The sequence below is a fragment of the Chiloscyllium punctatum genome, chromosome 12 (genome assembly GCF_047496795.1).
Source record: "Chiloscyllium punctatum isolate Juve2018m chromosome 12, sChiPun1.3, whole genome shotgun sequence".
Lineage (NCBI taxonomy): Eukaryota > Metazoa > Chordata > Chondrichthyes > Orectolobiformes > Hemiscylliidae > Chiloscyllium > Chiloscyllium punctatum.
Genome location: NC_092750.1, coordinates 64005032 through 64028256, shown reverse-complemented (window position 1 = coordinate 64028256; position 23225 = coordinate 64005032). Strand labels below are relative to the sequence as shown.

Genomic DNA, 23225 nt, shown 5'->3' with positions numbered 1-23225 from the left:
ATAATGTAGCTACTGGGTTAATGATTATAGTTTTGAACTGTTACTGTGAACGATGTTATTGTGCAAACACTTCACATGCCATGTCAACCTTCTCTTGCCGTTACTATAGCAGAGACATTAATGACTTTCTTTTAAACTAGCCACCATGTCTGCTGTATAGTGAAGCAAGCTATTTCTAGGATCCTCCAGGCAATTTTGCTATTATTGGATTGCACTTAGGACCAAGAAAAGGACTGAAGTGGAAATATATATTCACCCCAAAAACTTATGCTGTTGCATAGAGGGCTTAGACCAATGCAGCCAACTCCAGACATCTTTATGAGCTGCATTTTATAGTGCAAACAAATCCAGTTTGAAAGATCCCTACGAAATGAGTGTCTGCATAGCTTTTAAGAGCACTAGTCTCTGAACATAATATGGGAAGCTACACTTTCCACAAAATGTGGGTGTGTTCTGTGTTGCAGTGTTGGTGTTTTAAACAGCAATACCAATCCATCTCACACGTTAAAATTTTGGATCAAGATTATAATCACTTGACGATTCTACATGCTATGTACAAACATAGCACTCTTTAAATGCAGATTAATTTGCCAGTGGAGGCATACCAGCTTCTTTGAACTTTTTGTTTTCTCCACTGCTCCTTTTTAGTGAGTAGATATCATTTAGATGTTTTGAATTAACCTGTTCAGATACTAGGATACACATTTTTGGAGCAGGCAGAACTTTAATCCAGTCCTTCTAATCCAGAAGTAGGGACACTACTTCAGAGTAGCACCTTTTTTAGGTGGTGTACTGAAATTTACTTTGGACTGGTGCTCCAATGGTTAAGTCTATGTAATTAATCTCACTTTGGAAACACAGGCATTTGAAATTCTGTGAAAGCATTTCTCTGCGTTTTAGTATGCTGGTGTGGCTGCATATTGGACAGTGACATAGTGAAACTGGTTTTGGTGAAACCTTTGATTTGAGAAAATGTAAGCGCAAATGGTTAGGGAGCTGAACAGTGTACTGTGGTTTATGGGCTAACAGTGATCTTGTGTTGACAGGGTGGGAAAGACCAGTGGGTTTAGGAATGACATTAGAAATGAAATTTTAACACTGGGATGATGCAGTATATTCAGGAAGAGCTTTATCAGCAGAAGCACTGAATATTGGTGGTGAAATTTCCTTTTCTCTTGTATTCACATGTTTATTTTTGGCATTGCTGAACTCTGGCCTGTACTTGTGACAGTTATAGCATGGAGTTAATTATCGTCATGTAAAATAACAAGTTTGATTGTTCTGCCATCTTAATTTTAATTTGACTCAAATTTTTGGTGCTTCACTTCCTTGTGACTTGCCCATACCAGCCAGTGGTTTGCTGGAGTCCTCACCACTGAAAAGGCACAATGCAAGTCAGGATCAGTAAAAACTTTAGAATGCTACACTTTGTTTTTGCCTGTTTTTACTGCAGTTAGAAAATTGAAATTTTATGCTGAGCACTTCCTTGAAACCCTCAACAGTGGAATTATTTGTTCTTGTTCAGATACAAAGAATACTAGACAGATGTTCCACAGTCTGTCCCAGGCAACCTTGGTTCTTGATTGAATGCCCAGTCTGCCCCATCAGTCGTGATCAAGGAGAAATCAAAAAGAACAAGCAAAATACTGCAGATGATGGAATTTTGAGATAAAAATGGGAAGTGCTTGAGAACCCCAACAGATCTGAGCATCAGTGTAGAGGAAAGCAGAGTTGACCTTTTGAATCTGATAAGACTCCTCTTCTGAGAGTTTGATAATGGCCTCTGCTAGTTAGCAGATAGAGGTTTGGCAACAATACTTGAAATTAGTTGGAGACCACTTTAGCCCTGAATATGTAATACTCTGCACCTACTTTGTGCAGATGATTATTGGTGCTCTATTTGGAAACCATCTGAATTTCTTCAAGTGAGATCATACAATCTGGGAATGCTAAGTTGGTATCCTGTCCTGCATTCTTTGGAGCATTGCTCCTAATTTCTGCAAGTGAAAAGATACAGCATTTAAGTGAAGCAGTGTTACAGTCTAGAATGTCCTATATTGGCCATTCTCCAATTGCCCCCTTTTTTATAATGTGCCATATGTGTTCAGCTGTCCACAAAAGCTTGATGGTCCTCAGTATTCAGTATGTGTGGTACAGGAACCATCAAGGGAATGTTTAACTTAAACATTATCAAATAAATGGTAAAGTAAACAAGAACATAGGCTTCATTGCCCATGGGAAAAAAAATTCAGTTGTATTTATCACTGAAAGCTGACAGAAGTGTGACAGACAGAAATGTGGCATTGACATTAAAGATGTGAGATTTATCCGGAGCTTTTTAATTGTGACAAAGTGAGTGCTGGTCTAGAAAAAGAACAGCGGTTGAAGTGACACAAGGAATATTAAAAAGGCTGCTTACTGCCATCAACATTTAAATCTCTACACTAATCAAATATTCAGATCTTATTCAAGTGATTTTAAAAATTAGAGGCAGAGCATTTTTTTTAAAAATCACCCGAGGAATGTGTCCCTGGCTGGGCCAGCACTTATTAACTGTATGTTATTGCCCTTGAAACGGATGTCGTGAGCTGCCTCTTTGAATTTCTGGAATACTGTGTCCAGTTCTGGACGCCCAGTTATAACAAGGATATTACTTAAAATGGAGAAGTTTGTTTAGATTTACCGGGATGTTGCTGAGTTTGGAAGGTTATAAAGCAAGGCTGGGACCTTTTTTTTTCACTGGAGGTTGAGGGGGTGACCTTACAGAAGGTCATGAGCTGTGTAGATAGTTATTGGTAGTTGTCTTTTCCTGAGGATGGTGGATTTCAAGACTAGGGGCTCTTTTTTTTTTAAAAGGAGAGAGCTCTTTAAGGCGTGAAGGCAAAGCTTTTACACAGGGTGGTTCATGTGTGGAATGAACTTTTTGAAGTGGTGGTTGTGGGTACAACTGCAATGTTTAAAAGACATTTTTATAGAATGAATAGGAAAGGTTTGGATGGGTGTGGGCCAGGAGCAGGCAGGTGGGACTAGTTTACTTCGCAATTATGTTCAGTATGGACTGATTGGACTGAAGGGTCTGTTTCTGTGTTGTATGACTGCAGCCTGTTGTGTGTAGATACATCTACAATGCTGTTAGGGGGGGAGTTGCCAGATTGTAAACCAGTGATCATGAAAGGAATGGTGATATATTTCTAAGTTGGGGGGAGGTGAGTAGCTTTTGAGGGGAACCTGTAGGTCATGGGTCCCCTGTATCTTTGCCCTTGTACTTGTAGAGAGTGGTAGTAGTCATGGTTTTAAAAGGTGCTGTCTAGGTTGTCTTCTGGTTTACTATCTAGTTTGGATTTGTCGTGTGTGTGTATACACAAGACGTTAAACTGGGCAGTTTTTACACTTTTGTAGGTGCCAGTGTTAGTATACTGGAGCAGCTTAGTTGTGGCATGCTTTGGAGGGCAAGTCTTCAGTACTACTGCTGGAATGTTGTCAGGGTCCAGTAGCCTTTGCAGTATACGGTGCTGTCATATGTTTCATGTGATATCAAGAAATAGCTAATGAAATTGGCTGAAGGCTGGCATCTGTGATGCTGGGACATAAATACTTAGTATACTGACTCAGCCCTAATTGCAGAAACCAAAGTGGCCCTACAAAATATCACAGATGAGTAGCAACTAGAAGCTTAGAATATGGATCGAATGCGCACAAGAAAGCAAAACAAATGATGGTTTGAAGGAATGAGAAGGGAAGGTTGAAATGAATGGTGTCACACTGAAACCTTGTGATAGATTTGCTTAGGATAAATGAAAACAGAAAATGGCAGATGTGGTATAAACACTAGACAGAAGATGGCCAGAAGTGATCTTTGTGAAGATAAAGGATGTATCAGCAAAAAGTTTGAGCTGGTGACAAGGGGGAAAAGTTGCTACATTCTCTCCATTTTTACTGTTTGCCTCAAACCTAGCCAAAAACTGTTTTGGGTTTGAAATGTAATTACGTACAAATGTCCTTCCTAGTCTATGATCCTCTGTGACTTCTATCATGAGGCACATATTGCAGAGAGGGACATCTTGAATACACTTTGATAAAGACCTTGGTTGAACACGCTTGTGTGGTGCTCATGAAGGAATAAACAAATCTGTAGGGGGGAAATAGTAGTCACATTTTAAAGGACTGAGATGCAAGTTTAAAAATTCACTTGTGAACCCAAAGAAACATTTAAGAGGAACTTGACATTTTAAGAGCAAAATAAATTTAAGTGACATGCAAAAAGATTTTTACCTGCTTGATCAGAGCTGGAAAGTTGGAGATCTATTCCACGGGGTAAAATAGACACCAGAAAGAAGGAGCAAATTCTCTGTAGTTGGATGTCAGACATCACAGCTTGCAGATAAGCAACATGGATGTATGGGAGCTGTGCAACACCGATAAATGTGGCACAACATGATAGCAGGTCTCCTGGCAAGTGCAGCAACACATTGTTATATTTGAAGAAAGCTACACACTGAAATATGAGATGTTGTTCTGTATGTTGTTCTCTCGTACTCCCTCCAGGCTATGGTGTCCAGATTACTCACTGCTATTTATCTGAAGAGCATACATCACCTCCATTCTTCATTAGGCTGGCCTTTTTGCTAGCTCTGCTTGGTAATCACTTCACTTCTGACCTTGCCAATGTTCAACACCCCAATTTGAAAACCAGTGTGTTGACTTTTCTTTCTGGAGATCCAACAGTAGTGGAATAAACATAGGTCTACTACTTTTCCTCACTTTATATAAAATGATTTGGATGTGAACATAAGAAGTATAGTTAGTAAGTCTTCAGATGACTCCAAAATTGGAGGTATATGGACAGCGAAGAAGGTTACCTCAGATTACAATGGGATCTTGCTCAGATGGGCCAATGGGCTGAGGAGTGGCAGATGGAGTTTAATTTAGATAAATGTGAGGTGCTGCATTTTGGGAAAGTAACTCTTAGCAGGACGAAGTTAAAACTCTGAGCACCAGGTTATAGTCCAACAGGTTTAATTGGAAGCACTAGCTTTCAGAGCACATCAACCACCTGATGGAGCAGCACTCCAAAAGCTAGTGCTTCCAAAGCACTGCTCCTTCATCAGGTGGTTGATGCGCTCTGAAAGTTAGTGCTTTCAATTACATCTGTTGGACTATAACCTGGTGTTTGTGATTTTTAACTTTATACAACCCAGTCCAACACAGTCATCTCCAAATCTTAGCAGGATTTATACACTTAAGGGTAAGGTCCGAGGGAGTGTTGCTGAACAAAGAGACCTTGGAGTGCAGGTTAAGAGCTCCTTGAAAGTGGAGTCGCAGGTAGTGAAGAAGGCGTTGGTATGCTTTCCTTTATTGGTCAGAGTACTGGAGTTGGGAGGTCATGTTGCGGCTGTACAGGATATTGGTTAGGCCACTGTTGGAATATTGCATGCAAATCTGGTCTCCTTCCTATCAGAAGGATGTCGTGAAACTTGAAAGGTTTCAGAAAAGATTTACCAGGGTTGGAGGATTTGAGCTATCGGGAGAGGTTGAACAGGCTGGGGCTGTTTTCCCTGGAGTGTCTGACACTGAGGGGTGACCTTAGAGGTTTATAAAAATGAGGGGCATAGGTAGGATAAATAGGCAAAGTCGTTTCCCTGAGGTGGGGGAGTCCAGAAGTAGAGGGCATAGGTTTAGGGTGAGAGGGGAAAGATATGAGACCTAAGGGGCAACCTTTTCAGAGGGTGGTACGTGTATGGAATGAGCTGCCAGAGGAAGTGGTGGAGACTGGTACAATTGCAACATTTAAAAGCCATCTGGATAGGTATATGAATAGGAAGGGTTTGGAGGGATGTGGTAGGTGGGACTAGATTGGATTGGGATATCTGGTTGGCATGGACAAGCTGGACTGAAGATCTTGTTTTCTGTGCTGTATGTCTCTATGACTCTAACATTTGTAGAAATGTGCAGTTCTGAGTGAAAAAATGCCTGTTTTTGTCTAGGTGTATGTTTAGAATGTGATGCTGGAAAAGCACAGCAGGTCAGGCAGCATCTGAGGAGCAGGAGAATCCACGTTTTGGGCACAAGCCCTTAATCATTCTGTGATCACACTCTCGACTCTGATCTCCAGCATCCACAGTCCTCTCTTTCTACTAGGTGTATGTTTTAATAAGTTAAAAATGATAAAACTCTAAAATCGTCTATAATCAAAGTTTTTGTGACTTGCACTTTTCCTAAGTTTGTCAAATGTGCAATAACTTGAAGTTGAGTCCCTGAAAAGTGAATTTTGGTGCTTGCTATTTTGCATTATAATTTCCCCAGAGCTACTTGTGCTGACAATCCTCACTTATAAGACTTGCCTGTGGATTAATTGACCCTGTGCCTTTCAATTGCACTTTATTTACATTAGTCTGACCCAATGACACCTTTTGAAGTCTTTCAGCCATGTACTCCATTACTTGGGCAAATTTTATGAAAGTTTTTTTCTTGTCTTCCGACTACTGTTTTTGTTCTTTTGCTGAAAGTGTTTCTATCCTCTCTGCATTTGTTATTTTGATCACTTACTTTACCTTTTCACCACTTTCTGCACTGTACTTGTTTCCTCCCATCCTTGCACTTACCCACCGCGATCTCTCCATAATTGTCCCTCTACTATAAGGAGAGCCTGATCATGTCATTTGACTTGTGGTGATGTTGCTCCTCTTTAAGATTATTTTGTCCTTTCGGTGTTTTTGTTTTCCAGATGTCCTATAAGACCCAGGTTCTTAAAAGTCTGAGCTTGGATAGATTTTTGGGCCAATTTGATAATAGCTAACAGATACTGCCTCAGGCAGAAGGATTTCCAGTTTGTTTTAAAAATAAACCTGAGTACCATGAAATAAAAGGCTGTTGCCCAGCCTCGTTCCTGATGAAGGGCTCTTGCCTGAAATGTTGATTCTTCTGCTCCTCTGCTGCCTGACCTGCTGTGTGCTTTTCCAGCATCTCACACTTGTACAATGAAAGGGGAGCAGCCAGTTCTCTCAGCTCAGCTTTTCTCTGGTTTGGTTTTCAGCAGTCTGGCTATTCACTGAAAGCAGTCAGGTAGTTGTGAAGCTGCTGGACCCAAGAGAAGCACGTCCATGCTCTCTGTCCTGTAGACCCTGTGTTTGCTTTTTACCTTTTGTGCCAATGGATGTTTTCTTGGGATTGTTGCAAGTATTTGGAACAGCAAAGTTGTGAAGATCTGCTGGGTTTTGGGTTAGGTTATTATTTGGCATTCTATTCTCTTCTGTTTTGTTTCATTCAGTCATCGTGTAAATAAAATCAGATTTTGTTTCAAACTAAATGTTTTAACCAGCGGCATCTCTCCTGCAATATCAGTGTAGCACCTGCTTGCAACAACTAGCAAAGTCAGGGTATGGGCTACTTCAGTGCTTTTGAGGTTGTCTAGCCTGGTCCATAACAAACTCCTCACCAGTTGGGTTAATTTCGGTGGAAAGATCTAGAACCCTAGAACATAAGAGAATCCTTCCAAGGTAAATTCTTGTACTAGTCTTTGATCTGACTTTTTTTTTCTTTTGAGGGAGTGAGGTGTCTGGGAATATCCTCATGCCATCTGACCAAAGGCTGGCTGGCTGTCCATTGAATGTCCATCTGGTTTCCCATGTTTATTTTAGAACAGTGGAAATTTAACTTTATTCTCCTGAGCCATAGGGTCATGGAGTTATAAAGAAGAAACAGCCCCTTTGGTCCAACTCGTCTGTGCTGACCAGACATCCAATCTGACCTCTACCCACATCCCTCTAAACACTTCCTATTCATAAACCCATTTAGGTGCCGCCTTCAATCTTGTAATTGTCAGCTTCCGTAGCTGTTTCTGGCAGCTTGTTCCATACGTGCACCACCCTCTGTTTTTAAAAATAGAATTACTCCTGAGGTCCTTTTTTCTTATCTTTCCCTCTCATCTTTTTAAAGGCATTCCCTCTAATTCTGGACTCCCTATCTGGGAAAAAGACCTTTGGCTATTCACTCCATGCCCCTCTGATGTTCTGGGGTGAGGCGTGGAAGAAAACCTCAACCCCTCCTATAATCTTAAACACTCCAGCTCTGACAACATCCTTGTGAATCCTTTCTGCATCCTCTCCAGTTTAACAACATCCATCATCTAAAAGGATGACTAGAATTTGTGTGGTATTCTAAAAGTGGCCTGCCTCCTGGACAGCTGCAACATGACATCCCAATTCCTGTACTCAATGGTCTGACCAATGGAGACAAGCATGCTGAATGCCTTTTTACCACCCTGTCTACCTGCAAATCTACTTCAATGAACTATGCACCTGTACCCCTAGGTCTCTTATTTGACCACACTGCCCTGGATCCTACCATTAAGTGTATAAGTCCCGCCCTGATTTGCCTTAGCAAAATGCAACACCTCACATTATCTAATTTTAACTCCATCTGCCCACTCAACATTTATCTAAATGATTAGATTCCTTGCGGAGTGGAAATAGGCACTTCGGCCCAACAAGTCCACACTAACCCTCTGAAGAGGAACCCACCCAGACCCATTTCTCTGTGACTAATGCACCTAACACTATGGGCAATTTTGCATGGTCAATTCACCTGACCTGCACATCTTTGGATTGCAGAAGGAAACCCACGCAGACATGGGGAGAATGTGTGCAAATTCCACACGCAGTCCCCCGAGGCTGGAATCAAACCTGGGTTCCTACTGCTGTGGGGCAGCACTGCTAACCACTGAGCTGCCGTGCCACCCACACACAATTGTGGTTGGTCCAACCCTTGATTCCATTGATAATAGGAATAGACAATTGAGTGTTCAAATCGGCTCTGCCATTTTTGGCCAGATCTTGGTTGGTCTGATTGTGGATTTTGCACTAGTCTATTCATAACTCTTCTTCTGTAGCTGTCCAACTCTTGAATTTTGTTATGACTCACCTCTCACTGATCTTTTTTGAATTGGTGAATTCTAGAATTCAGCAGTTCTCCATCACTCACTGTCTTCAATCGGAGGTCCTTTATCTTAAAACAGTGCTCCCTGATTCCAGACTCTTGACTTTTCCATGAAAGCAAATGTCCTTTGTTTCCAGAATACCTTAGTTAAGCTTTCCCCAGAACCTTGTAAGGTTCAAAGAAATGACCTTTCATTCTTGGACATTCCAGTAAGTATAAACCCAACCCACTCAACCTTCACCCAAAAGACAGCTACTTGCTCCCAGAATCAGCCCAAGATACCTTCTCCAAATTGTTTGCAATGCAAGCAGGTTCTTCCTTTTTTAAATAGCACAATGAAAACTGAACACCGTATGCTAAGTGTCACTAAAATATACATTGTGTGATTGTAAGGAGATTTTTCCAACATGCCATGCCTCTTGCAATGAAAGCTAACGTTCCAACTGCCTCCTTAATTACTTCCTGTACCAGTGTCTTCCCCTGTTGTGATTCCTGTATGAGGACTCCTAGATCTCTACCACAGCATTCTGTAATCTTTTCCATTTAAATAATCTGCAGTTCTATTTTTCCTGCCAAAGTGGATAACCTCATTTTCCCACATTGTACCATATCTGCTAATTTTTAACCCCTTCTTCTTCTAACAGATCTATAATCCTTTTGCAAACTGTCTTGTTCACAACTTTAGACCATAAGCAGGTTTGGCTTGAGCATAGTTCCTTGATTCATATGAATCATTTGTTAATGTGGATTGTTAATAGTTGAGCCCCAGCACTTATCTGTCTAGCAATAACAATTTGCCAATCTGAATTAAGTTATCCCAAGTCTGTTTCCTATTTTAACTATCCTAGTTAGCCAATCTTCGATCCATGCTATTATCCTCCATACCACGAAACTTTTCCCTTGTACAGCAGTTTTCTATGTTGCAGCTTATCAAATGTCTTTATAAATCCAAACACACTCCATCTACTGTTTTTCCCCTTTTTTATGGGTGGCACCATGGCTCAGTGGTTAGCATTGCTGCCTCAGTGCTAGGGACCCAGGTTCAATTCCAACCTTGGGTGACTGTCTGTCTGTATGGAGTTTGCACATTCTCCCCGTGTCCGGATGGGTTTCCTCCAGGTGTTCTGGTTTCCTTCCAGAATCCAAAATGTGCTGATCAGGTGAATTGGCCGAGCTAAAATTGCCCATAGTATTAGGTGCATTAGTCAGTGGTAAATATGGATCTGGGTGGGTTACTCTTCAGAGGGTCAGTGTGGACTTGTTGGGCCGAAGGGCCTATTCCATACTGGAGGGAATCTAATCCTTATCCACCATGCTTTTTAAAAGGCCACTAATTTGTCAGATATGATCTTCAGTTCCTAATACCATGTTGACTCAATTTTACTTCATTTGTGAAATATCCTGCTATCATTTCCTTCATAATGAATACCATTCACATTAGCTCCATAACCCCTTCTTCCCCCAGTCAGAAGAAATGCCAGAGGTTGCTGCATACAAGTTGACCTGATGTCTAAGGCAGAAACATGTTTTCCAGCTCCCAGAATTGAGATTTTGCTTTCACTCGGGTTGGCCCTTTTCATATGTGAAGTGTAATAATCACATACAATTTGAGTCTACTTTTGACCTGCATTTTACTTAATCCTCTGTTACAAGGTTATTTAGCAGGTGACATGGATTGTTCCCAAGAGATGCGTGAGAGTTTGGGACATTGTGCACGGAGCAATCCCACAAGATGAACGACAAATTGCGAGACCAATCGCACTCTCCACTGGTTCACCTTTTGTGCTTGGCAAACCAAACCAAATCATCTGACATTTCTGCCACCTCCAAACAGACCCCACCACCAGGGATATATTTCCCTCCCCACCCCCTTCCGCAAAGATCGTTCCATCCGTGACTACCTGGTCAGGTCCACTTCTCTCCCCACCCCCCCCCCCACCAAAACTGCACCCACACATCCTCCCTCACCTCCATCCAAGGCCCCAAAGGAACCTTCCACATCCATCAAAGTTTTACCTGCAACATCCGCCAATATCATTTATTGTATCTGTTGCTCCTGATGCAGTCTCCTCTACATTGGGGAGATTGGGCGCCTCCTAGCAGAGCACTTTAGGGAACATCCCTGGGACACCCGCAACAATCGACCACACTGCCCTGTGGCCCAACATTTCAACTCTCCCTGCCACTCTGCCGAGGACATGGAGATCCTGGGCTTCCTTCAGCGCTGCTCCCTCCACCACTCAACGCCTGGAGAAAGAACGCCTCCTCTTCTGCCTCGGAACACTTCAACCCCGTGGCATCAATATGGACTTGACCAGTTTCCTCATTTTCCCCTTCCCCCACCTCACCTCAGTTCCAAATTCCAGCTCAGCACTGTCCCCATGACTTGTTGTATCTGCCTATCGTTTCCACCTATCCACTCCACCCTCCTCTCTGACCTATCACCTTCATCCCCACCCTCATTCAACCATTGTACTCTATGCTACTTTCTCCCCACCCCTACCCTCCTCTCATTTATCTCTCCACCCTGCAGGCATTCTGCCTCCATTCCTGATGAAGGGCTTTTGCCCGAAATGTCGATTTTCCTGCTCCTCGGATGCTGCTTAAACTGCTGTGCTTTTCCAGCACCACTCTAATCTAGAATCTGGTTTCCAGCATCTGCAGTCCTTGTTTTTACCTGCTTGGCATATAAGTCAACCTCCTATTTTGGAAGGAGTTTTGAAGGCTTCGAACGTTGTTTCGTACACTGCATCTGTTGCGTTTCTGACTCTGCAATTTTGACATTTCTGTTGTCCCAACGTCTATTGTGTTTTGCGAAGAGTTCCACATTCTGCTGCCCTATGGACGAAGAGCTGCTTCCAGATTTTCGCCTGTAATAACATGTCTCCAGAGGAAATCGGTTCTCTCCATCTACTCTATTGATTCCGTTTGTCATTTTAAGCCCATCAATACGGTCAGGGTTCTGTCATTTGGGCGGCTCAGTGGTCAGCACTGCTGCCTCAAAGCACTAGGGTCCCGGGTTCGGTTCCTGCCTCGGATGACTGTCTGTGTGGAGTTTGCACATTCTCCCTGTTTCTGCGTGGGTTTCCTCCCCAGAATCCAAAGATGTGCAGTTTAGGTGGACTGGCCATGCTAAATTATCATTAGTATTAGGTGCATTAGTCAGCGATTTAAGTATAGGGGAATGGGTCTGGGTGAGTTAGCCTTCGGAGAGTAGGTGTGGACTTGTTGGGCTGAAAGGCTGGTTTCCATACTAGAGGGAATCTAACCTAATCTCATCAAAACTCTGGAATAAACCTTACACTGTTTGATTACTTAACCTTTTGTAACCTTGGTACCTGTGCATCTCTGCTGGGACCCCTATGGGGTCATTAGCTCCTCTTCCTGAAGCAGTTGCTCAGTGGTTAGCAACTGCTGCTTCACAGTGCCGAGGATCTGGGTCCAATTCCAGCCTTGGGTGACTCTGTGCGGCGTTGGCACATTTTCCACGATTGCATGGGTTTCCTCTGGGTGCTCAGGTTTCTTCTTACAATTCAAAGATATGCAGTTTTGGTGAATTGGCCATACTATATTGCTCATAGTGTTAAGGAATATGTAGGTTAGGTGCATTAGTCAGGGGTAAATGTGGCAGAATGGACTTCAGTGGGACACTCTCTCTCTCTGGAGGATCTGTGTGGATGTGTTGGGCTGAAGGGCCTGTTTACACACTCATGGGATTCCATGATACAGTATATACAGCCAAACTGAATGCAGTTCCTGGGCACTCAATTTCCAGGTATAAAACAGATTCTTGCTCTACTGGCTGAGAAACGCTAATCATTAATGAAATATTTAAGCTTGTCATTACAGCATCTTGTATTTATTTTGAGCAGAAACAGCTGTGTTTATTCACTAATTAAATTTCCTTCTTTGTTTCCGAAATTGAAATGTGAGATGTCAGTTGTAAAATTATTCTATCAACTTCCTTCAGCAATGATTTTTGTAACTCTTCCATTAAATGATGTAGTTTTTGTCTTCCCCTTTGTTCACAATATTGTGCACACAATTGTTTACTAATCAGCTGTCACTTTTTCTTTGGCAAGCTTTTAGAGCTATTCGTAAATAATCAGAAGAGAAAGAGTTAATGTTGAAGTATAATTGAACGTATTTAATAGGAACTGTACTTGATGAATCCACTTCCTGGTTGCTTTGTAAGATGGTATGTATCCTAGATAGTTACTGGAAGGCAGTGGTCAGTGAAATTAACACTGTCCCATGTTGCTTTGCCTGCCTCCAGGGGTTATGCTGACCATCACAAACCAGGTGCATAGATTGTGGTGTTGAAGAAGCTAACAGACATTGACAACTAACCATTGTTCAAACACTTTTCAGGTACATCAGTGTCTTACGAATATTTAAACTGTTGGAACAGGATGTTTCTAGTAGTGTCATACATTGTGTTCTCAGAGCAAGATGGAGTTTGAGACCTCTGTACTCCAGGTCACATGTTAAGTTGCAATGATTATTATGAGCATTCTCTTATTAACCATGAGACAACACAGCCAGACATAGTGGCCGAATCGCATTTGTATGACTGTACCTGCTGCAGGTAGCTGGGATTGTATATCCAATGTGGTCTGACCACACAGGTCTTGTGCAACTCCTTTTTTTTTTCCTATCTACTCACTCTGAGCTTTTTAAAATTATTTTTCACACCTGTTTGCACTAGCTTTGATTTTTGTTTTGTACCTGGGCACCCATATCCCAACATCCCTCTGCTGTTTGTCATCACTGTCAGACAGAAAATTTGCATTTTCTTTTTCCAAACACACCCTCCCAATTCTAACTAGGTCAGCCATGATCACTTATTTCAGCCTGAACTTGAAACTTCAAGAGAATAGAAAACTTTAATTCATTCATGCTAGAAAAATACTCCAAGGTTGGCTCTGAGTGTGGATGTGGTCTGGTCATCTGCACTTGGTGCGAAAAGTACACCAGCACTGTCTAAAGTGATGACATTACTAGCCCTCTCAAGAAGTTATTAGTGTTACACACTTGCACCACAAGGTATTTTACTTCTACAGCTTTTCCTCTATCAACGATGCATGCCAGGCATCCTACATTTAATCAATCAATTATTTACATTGTAACCACAAGGCGACCAAATCAATGGAACCATTTTATCACTGGATTGATAGCGAAGCCCAAAGATGCTTTGAGATTTATTGCACAAATTCACCTCATGGTCAGCATGAACCTAAACTCTGAAATCTGTTGAATGTACTGTTTTTTTAGTAGTTTTTCTTTTTTTATTTTATTAAAAATAAGTGTGGGGTTGAACATATTGGTGTTGTTCTGTATGTAATTTGTCCATTTTAGAATAATTCTAAATTGCCCAGATTAGTACTTTATTAGAAAGAACTTTGCAAACTGTGTATAATGTACTCTTGCTGAAGTTTATCATAAAATATGAAGTTTTGATGTGCATAACTTTGTTTAAAATCAAAACTTGAAGTTAGATTCCTGCCAGTTTACGTCCTTAGAAGAGCACAGTTGTGTGGGAAGAGGGACGAGAAATGTTGAATAGGAAAACTTGCTACACAGCTCTTAAATGGGCAAGTAATACTTTAGTGCACTATTTGCCAAGGTGAATGACTTTACAATTGGGGGAAAAAAATGGAAGTGCTCTGAATTTAGGCAAATCCGAGCAGTGATTGCTTGGAAAGTGACATTGCTAATGAGCAAACTGTTACAATTTGTAATGACTGTAAATGAGGCCTTGTTTAAATTAAACCTTTTCTTGCCATTACTGTTCATTAGATCTGAACAGCTTGTCGCTTGGAGATGAACCCAGCAGCAAAGTTCCTCACTGTCCCCAGCCTCCCCTCCCCTCCCCAAGAGCAATGAGGTGATGAACCAGATAACAATTGTTCTTCAAAACAATAGATTGTCCCAGTTTTCAGGCTAAATCTAAGGCCCTTCTCTGTGCAGTATTATGGGATATTTTTGGTGTACTTAAAGCAGGAGGATGGGGCCTTCAATAAAAAGCCAGTTTTAAAAATGACACATCCTTGTCACTGCCTCCAGAGGTTCAGCCTGAACCCTGCACTGAATGGTCTGGAATGGAAGCCTATAACCATTTGACTGGAATGATATTGCTACCGCTGAGGCATGATTGCCATTTGAAGCTGGGATTCAGCTTTTACTGAAGCATCCTGTTTTAGCTTTTACAAACTTAACTTCTTCGGTACCTTTTTCGTTGTTAAATTGCCAGCAAGTAGGTTATCTCTGGCTCTGATTCTGGTCCAAGGATTTAACCCTGACTTTGACTTTGATTCTCTTGACTGTTTGCTGCATTTATCACATCCTTGATTGTGCTGCACTTGGAATAACCTGAGCCATCTGCTATTTTCTGTGACTTAGAGTTGGGCCAGGAAAGGTATGGGGGTGGGAGGAAGCAGGGGTGTTCACTTGCAATGATAGAAAGAAAGAAAGAAATATAATATTTCCACACAGCTCAAAAAGCTGCAGCTGATCTCTCTCTCTCTCTCTCTCTCTCTCTCTCACACTGTGATAAGGTGCTGTATTTATCTTGAAAATGAGTAAAGCTATAAATAGAATCTGTCATGACCAGCAGTGTGATAAATAGGTGTGTACGCACATTATGAAGCGAAGAGAATCTGTTTCAGGATCTCTGCTTCCTCCTCAAACTTCTTCAAAGGCCTCAGTCCTTCCTCATGTTTACAATTGACAGGTCCAAGAATAATCTAGTTAGCAATTTCTAGTCCACCATTAATGGTCACTCCCATGAAGTAACATGATCAGTTTTGATAAAATTCTGTTTTTAACTTTGCTATGGAAGGAGGTGGCATTAGCAGTGTTGTCACTAGGCTGGTAAGCAAGAGGCCCAGGCACATGTTCTGGTGACATGAGGTCAAATCAGTTAAGATGTTTGAATTCAAATGCAAAAAAAAATCTGGGATTGGTGAAAAGGCAAGGCTTAATGTTGACCTGTAACCATTATTATAAACCAACCAGAAGGTTTTTCCTTCAGGAAAGCAAATCTGCCACCTTTACCTGGTCTGGTCTCCATGTGACTCCAGACCCAGAATGTGATTTGATTGGTAAGGGGATTAAAGGTTATGGGGAGACAGCAGGAAAATGGGGATGTGACCAATGATCAATTAAGAAAAAAATAGAAATGCCTATTCTGGAAATCAAACAAACAAATTGGAAAAATTCAGCACATCTGGCAGCATCTGTGGAGAGATGGCTTTAACGTTTTGGGTCCAGAGACCCTTGCTCAGATGAAGAGTTACTGGATCAGAACTGATACCTTTTGATTGCTCTCCTTATATGCTGTCAGCCATGATTGGTGGAGAATGCTTATTGGATGGAATGGTCAAATTCCTGTATCTTGCGGCCTCAACTGGGAAATTAGGGATGTCCAAGCCAACCAACAACCACATCACATCCAAGAATAATTTTTTTAAAATTCCTGCTTGTTAGAATTCTCTGGCTATACAACATCCAGCAAAGTAAGTAATGAGCATTAAATACATGTATCAGTGCTGTTCAATGTGTTCAACTGTGCATTTGTCATGATCAGTCTCCCTTTTTTTTTGTGTGGATATGTTCACGCTGTGTATTGCTGCTTGTAGCATTTGCTGCATTCTCGGGAGGGAACTTGCTCCTTGTGTTCAGAGCGCTTGTTATCCTGGCTTAGAAAATGTTTGCACGCCTTCTGTTGTATGACACCTTTTATACTGAAAGCAAAATTGTAAATTGATATTTTAATGCAGCAAAGCAGCTCTCTTACCTCTTTCTTTGGAAGGTTTTGGGTACCTTAATTAAATGTTGCCCTAATACATTATCACAGTAATGAATATGGCCTTGTACTGGTAGCAACTGGTTTTCTACTTCAGCTCACATGAAGTTTTCCTACTCATGAACTGTGTAGGGTGGTAAGTTCTGGTGATGCTTAAATTCACATCTCTAAATGAGTCATTTGAGTTGATCATGTAAACGAGCTCTGACTAATTTTGAATGTAGTGGTTATGGAAATAGAGGTGTTAATTGGGAGATGGCCTCCCACTGGTATATTTTAAATGTGTGTGTCTGGGCAAAAGGAACGAGGATTCCGCTTCAGAAGACCCAAGATTTTGAAGTTCTTGCGGATCCACTAGTTCGATTCTGCTGATGTGGAATGGGCCATAATGAGTTTTTTTTTCTTTATTGAAAAAGTAACGATAGCTGTCTTGGTATCACATTGCATACTGAGTTTGTCACTTGACTCTAATATTAGGGATGGCTTCTTCTTCCCATTTTTTTAAATTGTAAAAAATATATTCATGTTTTGGGTCCATTCATCTTACGGTAAGGCCTTAAACACTGCGGCTGAAGCAGGTTCCTTGTGCTGAGCAGCAAAAATCCTTTAGTGAGAACAACTACTAAGTTGGTGGTAAATATCATCTTGGGGTCTGAATAACATCAGTGGAATGAACTTTAGTCCGTGTGGATCACTTTTTTTTTTAGAGTATCAACTCCCAGCATACTTAGTATTACCACATCATTGCTTCATTGATCACTTTTAACTGCTTTAGAGTATCCAGATTTGTCATTTATTTAGATATTACTGTGTAACTGAGTAACTTGCAGTTCCAATTCTGTCATGGTTCCAACCTAGAGTATATCTCAAGAGTGTAATTTGGGCTGTTAATGTTTTTAATTTTCCCGATGAACATGTATTGCATTAAATGGCAGATGCTGGGGAGTGAGGTCTACAATTCAGTCTGTGGGTGTTTTTGGTGTTTGTTAAATGATAGAACAATTGTCTTCAGAGACCTTCTTTAATTACAGCCTTGTAAGACTCCTCAGGATCATTTTTCTGTATCCAATTAAGCACTGTGGGTGGTCCTTGGATGGATTTAATACAGCTCAACAGGTCTTGCAACTTTAAAAAAAGAGTATTTGATTATTGCCTGGTCCAAGTCCTTGCTATAATTAATCACTGCAAGTTCTTGCAGTGTTGTCACAAGAGGATGACTAAACAGTTCAAAAGCCTTTTTTAAAATGCAACTGTTGATGCCTACTTAAATAAACTTAAACTGCATTTAGGATGGTAGCTTCATCAATACGACTATATGTTTATAAGATCTGGTTCCAAACCGGGGGAGGGCAAGTATTTGCAAGACTGGTGAAACTTAAATTAGTTTTTTTTAGTTTCAATTGCATGAATTTTGTAAAGTTCTCCTGTGCTAATGCACGGTTTATGTATCGTACTTCAGGATTTCCACCAAGTAATGAACACTTATTCCCTCATTTCCCAAATGCAAATGGTCAAAAAAAACTGTCACCTTGCAGTGTTGGTTGAAGATATGCAACCATCTGTTCACAAATAATCTAACTCATTCATTCCTAAATCTTTTCCACAATATATCATGCTCTTCGTGGGCAAGATGTGAGTTCTTATCATTGCCTTGAGCCAAACATTTAACTTTTTTGATTTTGAATAGGTGTTAATTGGGGTGTCGCCTTCAAGAATTATTTCTACTGTAATCTCCCTAAAGGTGGTTACAGTAGATATTTGAAAGGAAAGCATTGTTGTTCCTTGTGTCACAAAGCTCGTGCTCTGTATTTCTAAAAGCTGTTCCTTGGCTCAAGGATACTCTATCCTCTGTTTTTTCAGAGGGGTAATAAACCAGTCTGGTTTGGTATGGAGATTAAAGGGTATTGAGAGGCCTTGTTTTTTGCAAACAGATGAGGCCAAAGTGGTCATGTTTTAGAAGTGACCTGTGTAAAGAAAGGGGAAGCGTCAGCTGTCTGAGCTGAGCAGGTTAATTCAGTTCAGAACTGGTTGGGAGCTCAACAGTGAACTGTGTGGGAACTCTCTCCTTTGTAACTTCAACCTGTAAGTATCTGATCCTTTTTTGTACTGTTTTAAAGGGGGAGTGCTTATTGGGACTGTTTTAAGTATGCTGTTCCAAATACACAAGTCTAGTTTGGATAGACTGAGTTCTGTCGGGGCTCTTTATTGTATTCTGTGTGTTCATTCTGTAATTTTGTGAATAGCTTTTTTTGTTTTCTGATTTGAACCTGGTAGTCAACCTTGCTAACTTAATCTGGGTAATTTTCACTGTACACTTATTGAAACAAATTGTAAAGTTTTGGTCTGGGCTGCCTGATTTTAAGAATGTTTTTTTTGTGGTCTGGCGTAGTCCATAACACTTGCTTTGTGTAGTCTGCTGTGTAAAACAACACTAGAAATGTTTGTTTGGTACAAGTTCACCAAATTGCAGCAGAAGAATTCTCCTTCAGGTTTCTCATTGCACTTTGCAATGATACATGACAGAAATACACTTTTCGCACACTCTACATTGAGCCCTGCAAGAATGCTTTCACCACCCCATGAATTTTTTTAAAAAATTCTCACCAATTGTTACAAATGCACACTCCCCTATAGCTTGGTCTTTTTTTTTCTCCTCCCTCTTCAATTTTTTTTAACATTTTTGAAAGCCATGATTAAACCTGAATCTGGTTTTACTATACTCTCAGGTATTATCCAAGATCCTAAACACATGCTCCATGGTTTTGTTTTAAACAACACTTTCGCCTTCTGTAGCTGCCTTGATTCTAATGCCATTCACCTGAAATTAGTACTTGTGTTCATGAGCCCTTTGCCAGTTTCGCCATATCCCTCCTGCCCAAATCCCTCATTATGTTGAACCCCCTTAGCAAATAACATCTCCACCTTTGTCTTCTGTCGGGAGAACAGTCTCTATGATCATTCCCAGTAATTGAAAGTTCTCATCCTAAGAAGTGTTTGGTTAAGGCTTTCCTTTACCTTCTCTAATACCTTCACAACCTTTCTGAAGTGTGATATCCAGAAATATAGAGATTCTTGTTGCTGAGGATGAGCCAGTGGCTCACTAAGATTCAGCATAACATATTTGCTTTTGTAGCCAGGGCCCCCCCTCTGATCAGTAATAACTAACTAACCACTTTCTCAATCTGTGTTGCCATAATTGGTGTGCACATTTCCCAAGTTTCTAAGCTCCTGTGTAATCCCTTTTTAAACTGTGCATTGCCTTCCTCCATTCTTTAAGTGTATCATGACACACCTTGTGGATGGCACAGTGGTTAGCACTGCTGCTTCACAGTGCCAGAGACCCGGGTTCATTTTCCCGCCTCGGATGACTGACTGACTGTGTGGAGTTTGCATGTTCTCCCAGTGTCTGCGTGGGTTTCCTCCGGGTGCTCCAGTTTCCTCCCACAGTTCAAATGTGCATGTTAGGTGAATTGCCTCACTAAATTGCCTGTAGAGTTGGGTGAAGGGAAAAACATAGGGGAATGGGTCTGGGTGGGTTGCGCTTCGGTGGGTCGGTGTGGACTTGTTTGGCTGAAGGGCCTGTTTCTGCACTGTAAGTAATCTAATCATTACTTTGCCTTACATTCTATCTTCCAGGGTTCTGTCCACACCATCAGAGTAAGTCTTCCTTGAAGTTGATCACTACCCTCCTCACATTTTGCAGTATTTTCAGTATGTGTGCCAAAATCTAGTTATAATAAAAGAAACAGCAGCCCTATTTCCAAGTCTTGGGGGTTCCCACTTTTTATACCTTCCTGCAGTCTACAAAAACAAACCTTTCCTACTGCTGTTTCGTATCACTCATTAAAGTAGGTTAAGTCATCAGGCCTGAAATGAAATGGATCTGGAGAAACTAGAAGAAAAAGTTTGGAACTCTGAGGGCAGTGGACACCGTCCTCCAACCCTCGTCAGATAACGGGAATGAGATCGAAAGACTGGGAATTATGTAGAAAGGTGAAACTGTCAAATAATGAAAGGTCAGTCCATTCAACTCTGCAATGGGAAATTGAGATACATCAGGGCAAACTTAACAGCCACTTATCCAAACGTAGATTTTAAAGTAAAATTTCTATGGATTTGTTGAAGACTAATCATTTAATAGACTTGCTTGAATGTGACTGCTTTTACCCTCAAAGAGAAAATGTCATACCCATGGAGTTTCTGAAAAGAAAATACAGCAGGATTGACTCATCAGTGAAAATGGAGTTCATGAAATAAAATGCGACAGGAGAAGCATGAATACAGATTTCTGGAGTGATTTCTGATAACTCCCATTCAATGTCTCTGCACCCTTCATTCACTGCGCCTCAATAAATGAAGCTGTAACAACACTGAAGAAGCTTGACAACGCCCAGGATGAAGCAGCCTGCTTGATTGGCAACACATCTACTCCCTTCACCACTGATGCTCAACAGCAGCTGTGTCTACTGTGTAGAGAACACACTACAGAAATTCACCAAAGATCCTTTAGATTGTATCTTCCAAACCCACACTACCATCTGGAAGGACAAGGGTAGCAGATGTATGGGACCACCACCATCTTCAAATTCCCCTCAAGCCACTCACCATTCTCACTTAGAAATATATTGCTGTTCCTCACTGTCACGGAGTCAAAATTCTGGAATTCCCTCCCTAACAAGAATGTGATAAATACATGACCCTAATGTTTGTTCCTCACTTGTGCCCTTTCCTATCAAGTATAAATCTGTTAAGTCCTTTAATCACACTTTTTTTTCCTGTCCTTTTAACTATGTATATGCTGATAAAAAAATTGTTTTTTAAAACGTTAGCTGACCAGCTATTCTCATTCTCTTGCTTTTTGTGTAGAATTTCATCACTCTCCTTGAAGATTTTCTGTACAGAGATCTTTTGTTGTATTATGCACACTATCACTCATGTGCACCTTTCTGCTCTTGGTCTATTGTACTCCTAGTTCTTTCTTCTAGGGAGCTCTGTAGTACAGCTTTCTCCCTTTTTTTTTGGACAACTTATCTCTGCTAGAAACCAAACACACTTCTCTTTTTAAAGACAGCTAATTGTTCCACTACAATTTTGTTACTCTTTGCTGATTTACCTGGGCTAGATCTGTTCCAAAGTTGGTTCCCCTCCAATGAATTTGTTTTCACTTCAGATTTCTCCTTGTCCTTTTATTCCATGGCTCACATCACAGTTGTACTGGGACTCTGTTGTACAGTGGTAATGTCCCCTCCTCTAAATTCAGGAGGCCCAAGTTCAAACCCCAACAGTTCATATCTGAGCAGGTTGACTTGGACAATCTACAATGATCACTGTCTGCCGAATGGTACTTAATCCACTTGACCATTCCATTCCACCAGACCAGATCCAACAATGCCTCTTACTGAACAGAAATGTAATGATTTAAAGCATCCTCCTCTACCCCCTTTCTGACCTTAGACTATGAATATTGCAGTTCATTTCCAGATTATTTAAGATATCCACTACAAAAGTTGACATTTTATAAACCCTGTCTGAAATTTCCTTTTTTAAAAATATAAACTCCTTTTTTTAATCTCCTACTTGGCCTATTGAATAAACATAAGAATACAGCAATGCTTCTATTAGTTCTTTTGCTCTTTTTAAAAAAAAACCTGTCCTTGGCTGCTCTGCACCACTGTAATCTTGTCTCAAGTCAGTGTCCTTCTGCAGCCTTCCTTTCCTTCCCTGATATTTTGCCTGAATTATTCCTATCCAGGAATATTTACACCCAATCAAGTCCTTTTTTTTTCTCCTGGATCACAGCATCATATTCCCTCCTCTCTACCTGTGCCTGCAGCTCAGTGTCCTGGTTTATCATGTTCCTTTCTTTCAGATGCATGTACAGTAACCCTAATCTTTTTCCCTCTGACTTTTGGGGATTGCAGTTAATATCATAACTATTTCTTACTAGTGATACCTGCCTCCCCCAATCCTTTGTACATTTTGTTTCTTCTTTCGAGTGTTACATCCTAAATTCATTCCTCTGCCAAGTTTGTCCTCGATAATACTAACACTAGCAAGTGCTTTTTAAGAGACTTTATACATATAATGATAATTTATAAATATTAATTAGGTTTAAATCTTCAAATCTTGGTAGCAAGAAATCAACCATAACTTAGGTTGTTTTGGTGCTGCCAAGCCAGTTAGCACACTTCTTCCATACGCTTTGCTTGCAAGGCCAGGATTTATTGACCATCCTTAATTGTCCTTAAACTGTCTTTGTAGGACATTTTGGAGGGCTCTTAACAGCCCTATGGGAGAAACCTTTTGGGTGTCTTTTCTAGAACACGCTTTTTTTCTTAGAATTTGCCAGTAATACTCTTTAGAAATGAATATTCTGGATTCCATTTCAAAGTATCCAAGACCAAGTTGAACCAGCATGTTATTTTGCACGTTTCTCATCTGGGTTGCTGTTTTTCATTTGGAGTTTCAATATCCATTTCTTTTA

The 23225-nt window shown here is 40.9% G+C and overlaps 1 protein-coding gene across 6 annotated transcripts in view; it reads left to right on the top strand.

The window, feature by feature from the left end:
• itpr1b (inositol 1,4,5-trisphosphate receptor, type 1b) overlaps positions 1–23225 on the top strand; it is a 521994-nt gene that overhangs the window by 7026 nt on the left and 491743 nt on the right. The window lies entirely within an intron of this gene.